Genomic DNA, 14,366 nt, shown 5'->3' on the forward strand with positions numbered 1-14,366 from the left:
CCAAGAAGACCCCAATCAACATCTAACCACCTTCCTGAGAATATGTGACACAGTGAAGTCTAATGGTGTTCATTCTGACGCCTATAGACTGCTCTTATTTCCATTCTCACTCAAGGATAAGGCAACCAAATGGCTGGAGTCTTTCCCGAAGGAGAGCTTGACAACCTGGGATGATGTGGTGAACAAATTCTTAGCAAGATTTTACCCTCCTCAACGAATCAATAGGATAAGAGCTGAGGTCCAAACTTTCAGGCAACAAGATGGTGAGACTCTTTATGAAGCATGGGAGAGGTTTAAGGACCTAACAAGGAGGTGCCCACCAGATATATTCAACGAATGGGTGCAGCTGCACATTTTCTATGAAGGCCTGTCATATGAATCAAAGAAGGCAGTAGACCATTCATCCGGAGGATCTTTGTACAAGAAGAAGACCATTGAGGAAGCCATAGATGTCATTGAAACAGTATCAGAGAATGATTATTTCTATGCTTCTGAAAGAGGCAACACTAGGGGAGTAATGGAGCTAAACAATGTAGATGCTCTGCTGGCCCAAAACAAGCTCATTACCTAGCAGCTGGCTGACCTCACCAAGAGGATGGAGAGGAACCAAGTAGCAGCAATCACTATTTCATCAACAACCCAAGAAGGAGTGAATGAAGAAGCAGAGGGTAGTCAGGAGCAAGCCAACTACATTGGGAATTCACCTAGGCAAAACCATGATCCATACTCTAAGACCTATAACCCTGGATGGAGGAATCACCCAAACTTTGGGTGGAGAAATCAACAAGACCAAGGCCTAGATTAAAGATGTTCAAATCCCAACAACAATGCAGCCCACCAACATTTCACATCTAGACCATATCAACACCCCCATAAAAACACCTCTCCACATTCATATCAAAACCAAAATAACTTACCTCATCCTTCTACCTCTAATCCCAATCTACCATCATTTGATGACAGACTCTCAAGGATTGAGAATCTACTTGAAGGCATAGGCAAAGAGATTCAAGACAACAAGGCATTCAAGGAGGAAGTGCGAGCAAATTTTAAGAACCAAGGAGATACAATCAAGAGATTGGAATCTCAAGTGGGGTATCTATCTGAGCAGATTCCCAAACCCACAGATGGATTCCCAAGTGACACAGAGAAGAATACAAGAGGTGAAACAAAGAAAGTAAGATGGGAAGATTGTAAGATGGTCACTATAAGTGATAAGGAGACTGAGGACAAGCCAAACAAGTCGGCAGAACAACCTAGAGACACCTCAGCAGAGAAGGAGGAAAAAGATTACCAAGAACCAGAAATCTCAAAATAGGAGCTGCTGAGACTCTATGCACCTTTTCCCCAACTGCTCAATGGTGCTGTGGAGAAGAGAATATACTCAAGGTTTCTAGATTTGTTTGCATCTCTGCATGTCAACATACCATTCATCAAGACTATTCAACAAATGTCTGCATACATCAAGTATATGAAGGAGCTGCTTCCCAAGAAAAGCTCACTCAAGGGAGGCCAAACTATAGTGATGAACAAGGAGTGCATTGCCCTCATTCAACCACAGTTGCCTACAAAATGAAAAGATCCAGGGTGTTTTCATGTCCCCTGTGCCATAGCAGAAACAATGTTTGATAAAAAACTCTGCGATTTGGGAGCAAGCATCAACTTAATGCCCTTATCCCTGGTGAAGAGGCTAAAGATCAATGAGATAATGCCCACAGATGTAGTCATCAGGCTGGCAGACAAAACTCAAAAACAAGCAATAGGAGTGGTGGAAAATGTGTTGGTAAAGGTTGGGAAATACTTTCTTCCCACAGACTTTGTCATTCTGGACATGGAAGAGAGTCACACTCACCCAATCATATTGGGAAGACCATTCCTAGCTACAGCCAGAGCATTCATAGATGTGGAGCGAGGGGAGCTAATAATGAGGATCCATGATGAACGAATCAGCTTTAATGTCTTCAAACTCTCACAAGAATCAGACCAAGAGAACAAAGAACCAAGCAAAGATCATAATGAGATGCTGACAGAGGAAGCAAGCACAGAAGCACAACCAGCCCATCTGGGAAAGCCCTTGGTTGATGAACAAGGAAATAAGCAGTTGTCACAGCTCAAGGAAAAGCTGGAGGAACCTAAACCACCAGAGACATGTGAAGACAACAACAAAATTCCCTTAGAAGAAGAAGTCACAAAGAGCAAGGAAACATCAAAAGGGACAAAGAAGAAGGTACCAAGGGGGTGGAGGAACAAGAAGATCCCTACAGAGGACTTCTCTCCAGGGGATAAAGTGATCTCAGCTTACTTTTCAGATATCCCCCCTAATCTCCCCACTGTACCATCTCAGTTACCTAAGGTCTTCACTATCAACAGAGTTGTCTCCTTGGAACATGTAGAGATCATTGATACAACCAATGGATATAAGTCCACAGCAAGAGGGGAGGACTTTAAGCATTACCAACCACCCTGATGAGGGAGAAACGTCAAGCTAGTGACGCTAAAGAAGCGCTTCATGGGAGGCAACCCATGTTTTATATGCTTTTAGAAAATAGTGAATAAGTCAATATTCATGAATTCTAACCCAGACTTGACAAACACTTGGTGAAATCCTTAATAGGCAGTATATAGTGAAGAACAAGTTTGGTGTTCAAAGCAGGCCAAGAAAGCATGAATGCAACTGAGAGCATTGATGCCAAGGCATCTTAGGCTAGTTTCACTAGCATTTTTTTGATAGTTTTAGATGTTTTATGCATTTTCTTGAGCTTAAAGTAACCAAGAATGGTTAAAAGAAGAACAAAGCAATGAACCATCCAAACAGTATGATTTTGATGCAAATTCCATGAGTTTTTAGTTATATTACTTGAATGCTATGAATGGAAGATTTCTCATGAAATTTTGCAAGACTTTGATGCAATTGTTTGGATGATTTCAGGGAAGAAGAGGCTAGGCAAGGAAGCAACAAAGTCAATAAAGGAAGCTTGAATATCACATGTGGAGTTTAAGTTCCAGTTTAAGCCTAAACTGGAGCTTAAACGCCAGAATCATGAAGGCTAAGAAATGCTGAAACTGAAGTTTAACCTCTAGTTTAACCTTAAACTGGAGGTTAAACGCCAGAATGAAAGTCTCACCAAAGAAGCATTCCACGTTTAACCTCCAGTTTAACCTTAAACTGGAGGTTAAACGCCAGAATGAGAATGCCAATCAGGAAGCATTTCCACGTTTAACCTCCAGTTTAACCTTAAACTGGAGGTTAAACACCAGAAATGGGAAGTGCACCAGGGAGCCAGTTCCACGTTTAAGCTCCAGTTTGACCTTAAACTGGAGCTTAAACGTGTTCGACCAAGTTTTCTCCTCCAGGGTTGCTTTCTCCATTTCCACGTTTAAGCTCCAGTTTAACCTTAAACTGGAGCTTAAACGTGTTCGACACCTCCAGGGCTACCTTTCTCAGCTTCCACGTTTAAGCTCCAGTTTAACCTTAAACTGGAGCTTAAACGTGTTCGACCTCCAGGATGCCTTCTTCCATTTCCACGTTTAAGCTCCAGTTTAACCTTAAACTGGAGCTTAAACGTGTTCGACCTCCAGGGCTGCCTTTTCTATCTCCACGTTTAAGCTTCAGTTTAACCTTAAACTGAAGCTTAAACGTGTTCGACTAAGTTACCCTCCAGGGCTGCCTTCTTCCATTTCCACGTTTAAGCTTCAGTTTAACCTTAAACTGAAGCTTAAACGTGCTTCCACAAAAGGCATCACTGGAAGTGTCTGGCGTTTAAGCTACAGTTTAAGCTTAAACTGCAACTTAAACGCCACTCTTGGAAAAGGTTTCTGGGCCAACAATATTGCGGTTTAAGTTAGTATTTGAGCACAAACATTAACTTAAACTTACTCTGGTATGAAACCCAATTGAATATCATGGTTTATGGGATTGGGCCTGAAGGATTGATGAGTCTGAAAGTTCAATTTATTGAGTCATGTGTCATTATTTGATTATCACTAAGTTGGCTCAATGAATGTTACAGATTTTGGATCAACAGCCTCATCAAGATTATGGATCATAAACCCAAGGCAAAAGGAAAGCAGGGAGAGGCCTCAAAGCCCAAGAAACACAACAGAAGCTCAATATAGAAAGTGTATAAATAGGATAGAATTTAAGTTAGGAAGGACTTTTACTTTTTCATTTGGCTAGTTTTCATATCTTTGTAATTGAATTCAGAGCTATGACTCACTAAACCCCCTTTCATTGGGTTAGGGAGCTCTATTGTAATTCAATGAATCAATAATAGTTTATCTTCTTCTTCAATCTTTTCTCTTGAATTTTGTTAGAAAGCTTCTCGATCTAATTCCATTGGGTAGTTGTCTTGGGAAAGAAACTACCCATAATTGGAATCCTTCGGAACCTTGGGAAAGGAATGGAGGATTCATGCTAGAGAAGCTTTCTCGCAGTGAATTGGATTGGGGTTTGGATGGATATTGTGACATGTAATCCTACCAAATTGTGGTTCATGAAACTGTGTGGTATAATCAGTGATCGAGCATCATCTCTTCTTATGAACATTTAAACCAAGGGATTGGGAATTTGTTCGTTTTTAGAGAGAATTGGTGAGCCAAGGGATTGGGATCCAATCATATAAGATTGCCAAGCAAAATTCAATGAACGCATTGGTTGAGGAAGAGATAAACATGTTTTGATTCGGAGATCTCAATATCTCCTATAACCCAATGAATTCCCCATTTCTGATTTCCACTTTCTCTTTACATTCTGCAACTCAATTCATGCAATCACCCCCATTCCCTTTTAATTTCAGCAATTTAGCTTCTGCTCTTTAATTCATGCAATTTAAGATTCCGCCATTTAAATTTCTTGTCATTTACGTTTCCCGCCAATTTTACATTCCGCAATTCTCATCTAAATCTTGATTCCGCTCAACTAGAACACACTTCTAATCCGAATTGCTCACTCAACCAATCCTTGTGGGATTCGACCTCACTCTATTATGAGTTTTACTTGACGATAACCGGTGCACTTGCCGGAAGGAATTTTGCCGATCGTGCAATTTCCTAAATCGTAGCATAACAAGTTTATGCGCATCAAGTTTATGGCGCCGTTGCCGGGGATTGGTTTTCGATTGACAATTCTCAAATTGGAAGTTAACTAGATTGAGCATTTTTTTTTGTTTTGATTAATTCAGTACAAGTTACTTGTTGAATTTTAATTTCTGCACTCTGTTACATGCTTTCTTTCTTTATGCCTTTAAATTCAAGCAACTAACTCACTGACTCACTAACTGTTTGAATTAATTCCTCAACTGCTCTAACCATACTCTTCCATTAACCAAGAGTATTTCACTTGTTTGTTGCCTGTGCTGTGTTCTTGTATGACAGGTAGGAGAGGAGAGACATCAACTCCTCCATATACCGAACCAGAGAGGACCCTTCATAGACTGAGAAGGGAAGCAAGAGGGAAGAGAGTACTGGGAGAAGAGGAATCTGAAGGAGAATCTGAGGACAATTTTGAGGAAGCTTTAGATCTCAACATGGATAGAGAAGTTCACAACCATGAGAGAGCTGATGGAAACAATGCCATTCCTGAGAGGAGGGTTCTTAGTTCATACATAAACCCAACCTCTGGGAATTGTGGTAGCAGCATCCAGAAACCACCCATTCAGGCCAACAATTTTGAGCTCAAACCACAGCTAATATCACTTGTGGAGAATCATTGTTCATTTAGTGGAAATGCTAATGAAGACCCAAACCAACATCTCACAAAATTCCTGAGAATTTGTGACACTGTGAAGTCCAATGGAGTCCAGGAAGATGCATATAAACTGCTTTTGTTCCCATTTTCACTTAGGGACAAGGCAGCTAAGTGGCTGGAATCATTCCCAAGGGGGAGCCTAACAACCTGGGATGAGGTGGAAAGCAAGTTTCTGGCACGTTTCTACCCCCCACAAAAGGTCAATAGGCTTCGATCTGAGGTTCAGACGTTTAGACAACAAGATGGTGAAACTCTCTACGAGGCATGGGAGAGATTCAAGGATTTGACAAGGAAATGCCCACCAGACATGTTCCATGACTGGGTGCAATTGCATATTTTCTATGATGGACTGACTTATGAATCAAGGAAGGCTGTAGACCATTCATCAGGAGGTTCATTGAACAGGAAAAAAACTGTGGAAGAAGCCATTGAAGTGATTGAGACAGTGGCTGAGAACGAGTACTACTATGCATCAGAGAGACACAACACTAAGGGAGTCATGGAGCTGAACCATGTTGATACAATTCTAGCCCAAAACAAGGTGTTTGCCAAGCAACTAGCAGAGCTCACCAGGAAATTAGAAACAAAACAAGTGGCTGCAATTCACACACAAGATCAAGAGGAAGAAAGCACTGAAGGAGGTGATTGGGAAGAGGCCAATTATGTAGGAAATTAACAAAGGCAACCATATGATCCACATTCCAACACTTACAACCCAGGCTGGAAAAACCACCCAAACTTTGGGTGGGGAAACCAGCAAAACCAATATAACAAGTCCACATACCAAAACTCCAACCAAAGATCATACCAAGCCACACAAAACACTTACTCTCAACCACCATATCATAGCCAAAATAATCAATCTGCTCAACCTAATCCGAACCAACAATTTCAAGATCAATTAAACAGGATAGAAGGAATGCTTGCAACCATGAGTCAAGACATAACCGAATTGAAAGCTTTTAAGGAAGAAGTGAATTCTAACCTGCAAAACCAAGGAGCTGCCATCCAGAAGCTAGAAAATCAAATCGCTTATTTGTCTAAGCAAACCTCTGGGACAAGCGTTTCTCATGCTGCCAAGGCTATTGCAAGGGAAGAATGTAAGGCCATAACCCTCAGAAGCGGAAAGAATCTAAAGGAGATCTCAAAAGAAACCACAGAGGATGAAGCAAAGGAAAATGTGAGAGATAAGGAACAAGGACAATCTTTTACATCGTCTGCAACAAAAGAAAAAGAAAAAGAGGACCTGAAGCCTTATACACCTAAAGCACCATATCCTCAACGTTTGATGAAAAGTGAAAAGGATGGCCAATTCTCCAAGTTCTTGGAGATTTTCAAGAAGCTTCAAATCAACATTCCGTTTGCTAAGGCAATAGAGCAAATGCCACTCTATGCAAAATTCTTAAAGGAATTAATGACCAAGAAAAGAAGCTGGAGAAACGAGGAAACTGTGTTGTTAACTGAAGAATGCAGTGCCATCATCCAGCACAAACTGCCTCAGAAATTGAAGGATCCAGGCAGTTTCCAAATCCCCTGCATCATAGGAGAAGTCATGGTGGAGAAGGCCTTGTGTGACTTAGGGGCCAGTATCAATTTGATGTCTCTAACAATTACGAGAAGAATGAAGATTGAGGAAGCCAAACCAACAAGAATGGCCCTCCAATTGGCAGATCGAACTTTTAAATTCCCTCATGGGATAGTTGAGGATTTGTTGGTGAAGGTGGGAGATTTTATATTTCCTGCCGATTTTGTGGTGTTAGATATGGAGGAAGAAGCCAAAGCTTCAATAATCCTGGGAAGACCCTTCCTGGCTACTGCTGGAGCCATCATAGATGTACAAAAGGGTGAACTCACTCTTAGACTACATGATGAGAAATTGGTGTTTAACGTATTCAAAGCCATGAGCTATCCATCAGAATCACTAAGGGAATGCATGAGGGTGGATGTAGTGGACGTTGCAGTACAAGAAACTTTTGAGGAAACAACAAAGGAAGTGGTAGAGGAGGAGTTCACCAAAGACATAGAAGTTAGTGACATCAAGGCTGCTGAAACAACCATGCCAAACATGCCAGAGATAGTGAAAGAAGAGAAGGAAGCACCAAAACCTGAGCTCAAAGCATTGCCCCCTAATCTCAAGTATGCATACTTGGGTAGTGATGAGAGTCATCCTGTTATCATTAGCTCTGCCTTGAGTCAAGAACAGGAAGAAGAATTGATCAAGGTGCTACAAACTCATCAAGATGCCATTGGATGGACCCTAGCTGATTTGAAGGGGATAAGTTCATCCATATGCATGCATAAAATCTTGTTAGAAGAGGATGCTAGACCATCCATCCAAGCTCAGAGAAGATTGAATCCCGTCATGAAAGAAGTGGTACAAAAGGAGGTCATGAAGTTATGGCAGGCAGGGGTAATCTACCCCATTTCTGATAGCCCATGGGTTAGTCCCATCCATGTAGTTCCCAAAAAAGGTGGCATAACTGTGGTGCCAAATGAGAGGAACGAACTCATACCCACAAGAACTGTCACTGGGTGGAGGATGTGCATAGACTACAGGAAGCTCAATGAAGCCACCAGAAAAGATCATTTCCCACTCCCATTCATGGATCAGATGCTTGAAAGGCTTGCAGGACATGCTTACTATTGCTTCTTGGATGGATACTCAGGCTATAATCAGATAGTAGTTGATCCTAGAGATCAAGAGAAAACATCATTTGTTTGTCCATATGGAGTTTTTGCTTATAGACGCATGCCCTTTGGATTGTGCAATGCACCTGCCACTTTCCAAAGATGCATGCTGTCCATCTTTTCGGACATGATTGAAAAATTTATTGAGGTCTTCATGGATGATTTTTCTGTGTTTGGAGATTCTTTTCCCAGCTGCCTACACCACCTTGCCTTGGTGCTTAAGAGGTGCCAAGAGACTAACCTAGTATTAAACTGGGAAAAATGTCATTTCATGGTCACAGAAGGAATAGTCCTTGGCCACAAAATCTCTAATAGAGGCATGGAGGTGGACAGAGCTAAGGTGGAAATCATTGAAAAACTACCTCCACCAAGTAATGTCAAAGCAGTTAGGAGTTTTTTGGGACACGCTGGGTTTTACAGAAGGTTTATTAGAGACTTTTCTAAAATAGCCAAACCTTTGAGTAACTTGCTTGTCTCTGATACACCCTTTGTATTTGATAAAAATTGCATGCTAGCCTATGAATTTTTGAAGCAAAAACTTTCCTCTGCACCTATCATTGCCCCACCTGATTGGAACTTACCTTTTGAACTGATGTGTGATGCATCAGACCTTGCTATTGGGGCAGTGTTAGGACAAAGGAAAGACAATTTGGTACATGTGATTTATTATGCCAGTAAAGTCTTGAATGCTAACCAAAGGAATTACACAACCACTGAAAAAGAACTCTTGGCAATAGTCTTTGCATTTGACAAATTTAGATCCTATCTCATTGGATCTAAAGTCATTGTCTTCACTGATCATTCAGCTTTAAAATACTTACTTGCTAAACAAGAATCCAAACCAAGACTTATTAGATGGGTTCTTTTGTTGCAGGAATTTGACATTGAAATCAAAGACAAGAAGGGTGTAGAGAACAAGGTGGCAGACCATTTATCAAGGATACCATGTGAAGAAGGAAGCGCACAAAGCACACATATAAATGAGTGCTTTCCTGATGAACAACTCATGGTAATTCACAAAGCACCCTGGTTTGCAGACATAGCAAACTTCAAGGCCACTGGGAGTTGGCCGTTGGAATTTAACAAGCATCAAAGGAAGAAATTGGTAAATGATGCCAAATACTTCATCTGGGACGAACCATACTTGTTCAAAAAATGTTCCGATGGCATACTCAGAAGATGCATATCAGAGGAAGAAGGAAGGGAAGTCTTATGGGACTGCCATGGCTCCACTTATGGAGGACATTTTGCAGGAGAAAGAACAGCAGCTAAGGTGTTGCAGTGTGGTTTTTATTGGCCCACTATCTTCAAAGATGCAAAGGAACTAGTGAAGCACTGCCATGAATGCCAGAAAGCGGGGAACCTGCCAAGAAGAAATGAAATGCCACAACAATTCATTCTGGAACTTGAATTGTTTGATGTATGGGGGATAGATTTCATGGGACCCTTTCCCTCCTCATACTCAAATAATTACATTCTTGTGGCAGTAGACTATGTCTCCAAATGGGTTGAAGCAATAGCAACTCCAACCAATGATAATAAGGTAGTCATGAACTTCCTCAGAAAACACATTTTTTGCCGTTTTGGGGTTCCAAGAGCAATCATCAGTGATGGAGGAAGCCACTTCTGCAACAAACCATTAGAGGCATTGCTTCTAAAATATGGAGTCAAACACAAGGTAGCCACACCATACCATCCACAAACAAGTGGGCAAGCCGAAATATCTAACAGAGAACTCAAAAGGATCCTGGAAAAGACTGTGGGAACTTCAAGGAAGGACTGGTCGATTAAGCTAGATGATGCTCTTTGGGCATATAGGACAGCTTTCAAAACACCAATTGGAATGTCTCCTTACCAACTAGTATACGGAAAAGTTGGAGCACAAGGCATACTGGGCCTTGAAACTTTTGAACTTGGACAGCAAAGCTGCTAGAGAAAGAAGGATGTTGCAAATTCAAGAGTTGGAAGAATTCAGAGCTGAAGCTTATGAGAATGCCAAAATTTACAAAGAAAGAGCAAAGAAGAAGCATGACAGCAACATAGCCCCAAGGAAATTTGAAGAAGGACAAAAAGTATTGCTCTACAATTCTAGGCTGAAGCTATTTCCAGGGAAGCTAAAATCAAGGTGGTCTGGACCATTCCTTGTCACCAAGGTCTCCAAATATGGACAAGTAGAAATCATGGAAGAAAAGTCACAACGAACCTTCATTGTGAACGGTCAAAGACTCAAACATTACTTGGGAGATGTGGAGGAGAAGGACAAGGTTAAATATCACCTCAACTGAGGAAGCTGACCGTCAAGCTAATGACGTTAAAGAAGCGCTTGTTGGGAGGCAACCCAACCTGAGGTAATACCCTTTTGCTGTTTCTTTTATTTGTTTCAATAAAAAAAAAGGTGAAGTAGTTTCTGTGCATTGCAAAGAATTAAGTTTGGTGTTTCACACCAAACAATGAATTCGTGGATCAATAATTCAAAGGGGAATGTGTGACTCTAAGTTTGGTGTTCCACCATAAAGATCAACTGAACACAACAACCTTTGAATTATATGAAAGGAACAACCATTCTAAGCAGTCACAGAAATGCTTAAAACCCTTAGCAGCAACTTCATTCCAGAGAGAACTCAAGGATTCAAAGAACAGAGAAGTAAGTGGGAGACTAAGTTTGGTGTTCACACACCAACTTAAGACTCAGATACTTACCCACACATAATTGAGCTAACCAATCAAGTGCTTGAGAAGCAAGCAACTTCATCACTCTTTGCAGGAAAGGAAACAAGGATCTTAAAACATGAAGCAACAATTAGGAGAAGAAGGAGAAATCAAAGTGTTTCCTGGCAACAAAGAGAAAACAAGGAATTTCACAAGGTGGTATTGTTCCTTGATAATTCTTTAAAAAGGGCAAACAAAAGCATGCTTGTTCTGGTTTAAACTGTAAATGTTGAATCTTTCTGGAATGTGAAGTTTTTAGTATATGAGTGTCTGTTATTGCTTTGAATAAAGTGAATGCCTAGATGTTTGGATATAACTTCACCTTCTTAAACAAGTGCTTGCCATGCTTGTTCTGTTTCCAAAAATAAAAGAAAAGTTTGAACAAAAGTAACTTGGCTAAATTAGTGACAAATCAAGTAGAATTAAGTGGTGGTATGCATGCTTGATTGTTCAGTCAGATCACTGGAAATAGAGTGTAGAATTATCATTTTTTATGTAGAAATTGAAAACTGTCTATGGATCTTGATGAATAAATGTCTTTGGCCATGAAAAAGAAAGAAAAAGAAGAAGAAAAAGCCACTGAAAAAGGGCAACCAAAAAGAAAAAAATTTGAGAAAATAAGCTAGGCACCAATGGTTTGAACTTCTGAGACAAATGCCTGTGGTGTTCATGTATTAAGGATATGCTTGGATGAATAGGTTCTGAGGAGTGTTTCAACACTTGGTAACTTGGGTTAACTAACCCGGGATTATCAACCAAAAGTCCATTATCAAGAGCAACCTAAATACAAAACATTTAGTCACACAAAGAGGTACTGGGCACCAATGTCTCAAGAAGAAATGTGAACTAAAATGCCTGAAGTGGATATGTGTAGTGCACTGATAAGAAAAAGAAAATGCCAAAGGCTTGTGCAACACATGACACCAAGCAAACAAGGAGCAAAGGAGCTCTAAGAAAAAGAAAAGAAAAACAAAGAAGAGAAAAGTGCCAAGGACATAAGAATAACAAGAGGCCATAGCAGTGTTTGATGGATGCAATGAAAAAGTGATGATCTTACTTGATAAGTATGGAAAAGTGATGCTGCAACTTTCTGCATAAAACCCTTCTGATGAACTTCAAATGCTTGCTAATATAGCCAATGTAATTGCTTTCTGTTTCATACTTTCTTCTCAAATAACTCAGGACTTGCTTAGGGACAAGAAAGTATTAAGTTTGGTGTTGTTGATGCCAAGGCATCTTAGGCTAGTTTCACTAGCATTTTTTTGATAGTTTTAGATGTTTTATGCATTTTCTTGAGCTTAAAGTAACCAAGAATGGTTAAAAGAAGAACAAAGCAATGAACCATCCAAACAGTATGATTTTGATGCAAATTCCATGAGTTTTTAGTTATATTACTTGAATGCTATGAATGGAAGATTTCTCATGAAATTTTGCAAGACTTTGATGCAATTGTTTGGATGATTTCAGGGAAGAAGAGGCTAGGCAAGGAAGCAACAAAGTCAATAAAGGAAGCTTGAATATCACATGTGGAGTTTAAGTTCCAGTTTAAGCCTAAACTGGAGCTTAAACGCCAGAATCATGAAGGCTAAGAAATGCTGAAACTGAAGTTTAACCTCCAGTTTAACCTTAAACTGGAGGTTAAACGCCAGAATGAAAGTCTCACCAAAGAAGCATTCCACGTTTAACCTCCAGTTTAACCTTAAACTGGAGGTTAAACGCCAGAATGAGAATGCCAATCAGGAAGCATTTCCACGTTTAACCTCCAGTTTAACCTTAAACTGGAGGTTAAACACCAGAAATGGGAAGTGCACCAGGGAGCCAGTTCCACGTTTAAGCTCCAGTTTGACCTTAAACTGGAGCTTAAACGTGTTCGACCAAGTTTTCTCCTCCAGGGTTGCTTTCTCCATTTCCACGTTTAAGCTCCAGTTTAACCTTAAACTGGAGCTTAAACGTGTTCGACACCTCCAGGGCTACCTTTCTCAGCTTCCACGTTTAAGCTCCAGTTTAACCTTAAACTGGAGCTTAAACGTGTTCGACCTCCAGGATGCCTTCTTCCATTTCCACGTTTAAGCTCCAGTTTAACCTTAAACTGGAGCTTAAACGTGTTCGACCTCCAGGGCTGCCTTTTCTATCTCCACGTTTAAGCTTCAGTTTAACCTTAAACTGAAGCTTAAACGTGTTCGACTAAGTTACCCTCCAGGGCTGCCTTCTTCCATTTCCACGTTTAAGCTTCAGTTTAACCTTAAACTGAAGCTTAAACGTGCTTCCACAAAAGGCATCACTGGAAGTGTCTGGCGTTTAAGCTACAGTTTAAGCTTAAACTGCAACTTAAATGCCACTCTTGGAAAAGGTTTCTGGGCCAACAATATTGCGGTTTAAGTTAGTATTTTAGCACAAACATTAACTTAAACTTACTCTGGTATGAAACCCAATTGAATATCATGGTTTATGGGATTGGGCCTGAAGGATTGATGAGTCTGAAAGTTCAATTTATTGAGTCATGTGTCATTATTTGATTATCACTAAGTTGGCTCAATGAATGTTACAGATTTTGGATCAACAGCCTCATCAAGATTATGGATCATAAACCCAAGGCAAAAGGAAAGCAGGGAGAGGCCTCAAAGCCCAAGAAACACAACAGAAGCTCAATATAGAAAGTGTATAAATAGGATAGAATTTAAGTTAGGAAGGACTTTTACTTTTTCATTTGGCTAGTTTTCATATCTTTGTAATTGAATTCAGAGCTATGACTCACTAAACCCCCTTTCATTGGGTTAGGGAGCTCTATTGTAATTCAATGAATCAATAATAGTTTATCTTCTTCTTCAATCTTTTCTCTTGAATTTTGTTAGAAAGCTTCTCGATCTAATTCCATTGGGTAGTTGTCTTGGGAAAGAAACTACCCATAATTGGAATCCTTCGGAACCTTGGGAAAGGAATGGAGGATTCATGCTAGAGAAGCTTTCTCGCAGTGAATTGGATTGGGGTTTGGATGGATATTGTGACATGTAATCCTACCAAATTGTGGTTCATGAAACTGTGTGGTATAATCAGTGATCGAGCATCATCTCTTCTTATGAACATTTAAACCAAGGGATTGGGAATTTGTTCGTTTTTAGAGAGAATTGGTGAGCCAAGGGATTGGGATCCAATCATATAAGATTGCCAAGCAAAATTCAATGAACGCATTGGTTGAGGAAGAGATAAACATGTTTTGATTCGG

General features: G+C 40.3%; 2 non-coding genes across 2 annotated transcripts; both read right to left on the reverse strand.

Annotated features, from left to right (window-relative positions):
- Nucleotides 1–223: 223 nt before the first annotated feature.
- LOC148545232 (small nucleolar RNA R71) lies at nt 224–330 on the reverse strand. Its single transcript, XR_015900283.1, has one exon. It is a non-coding gene; the product is annotated as a small nucleolar RNA R71 (small nucleolar RNA).
- A 5,621-nt stretch (nt 331–5,951) lies between these two features.
- On the reverse strand, nt 5,952–6,055 carry LOC148545233 (small nucleolar RNA R71). Its single transcript, XR_015901929.1, has one exon. It is a non-coding gene; the product is annotated as a small nucleolar RNA R71 (small nucleolar RNA).
- Between the last annotated feature and the right edge of the window lie 8,311 nt (nt 6,056–14,366).

Source organism: Arachis ipaensis, chromosome B9 (assembly GCF_059453495.1).
Source record: "Arachis ipaensis isolate K30076 ecotype BB chromosome B9, ASM5945349v1, whole genome shotgun sequence".
NCBI lineage: Eukaryota > Viridiplantae > Streptophyta > Magnoliopsida > Fabales > Fabaceae > Arachis > Arachis ipaensis.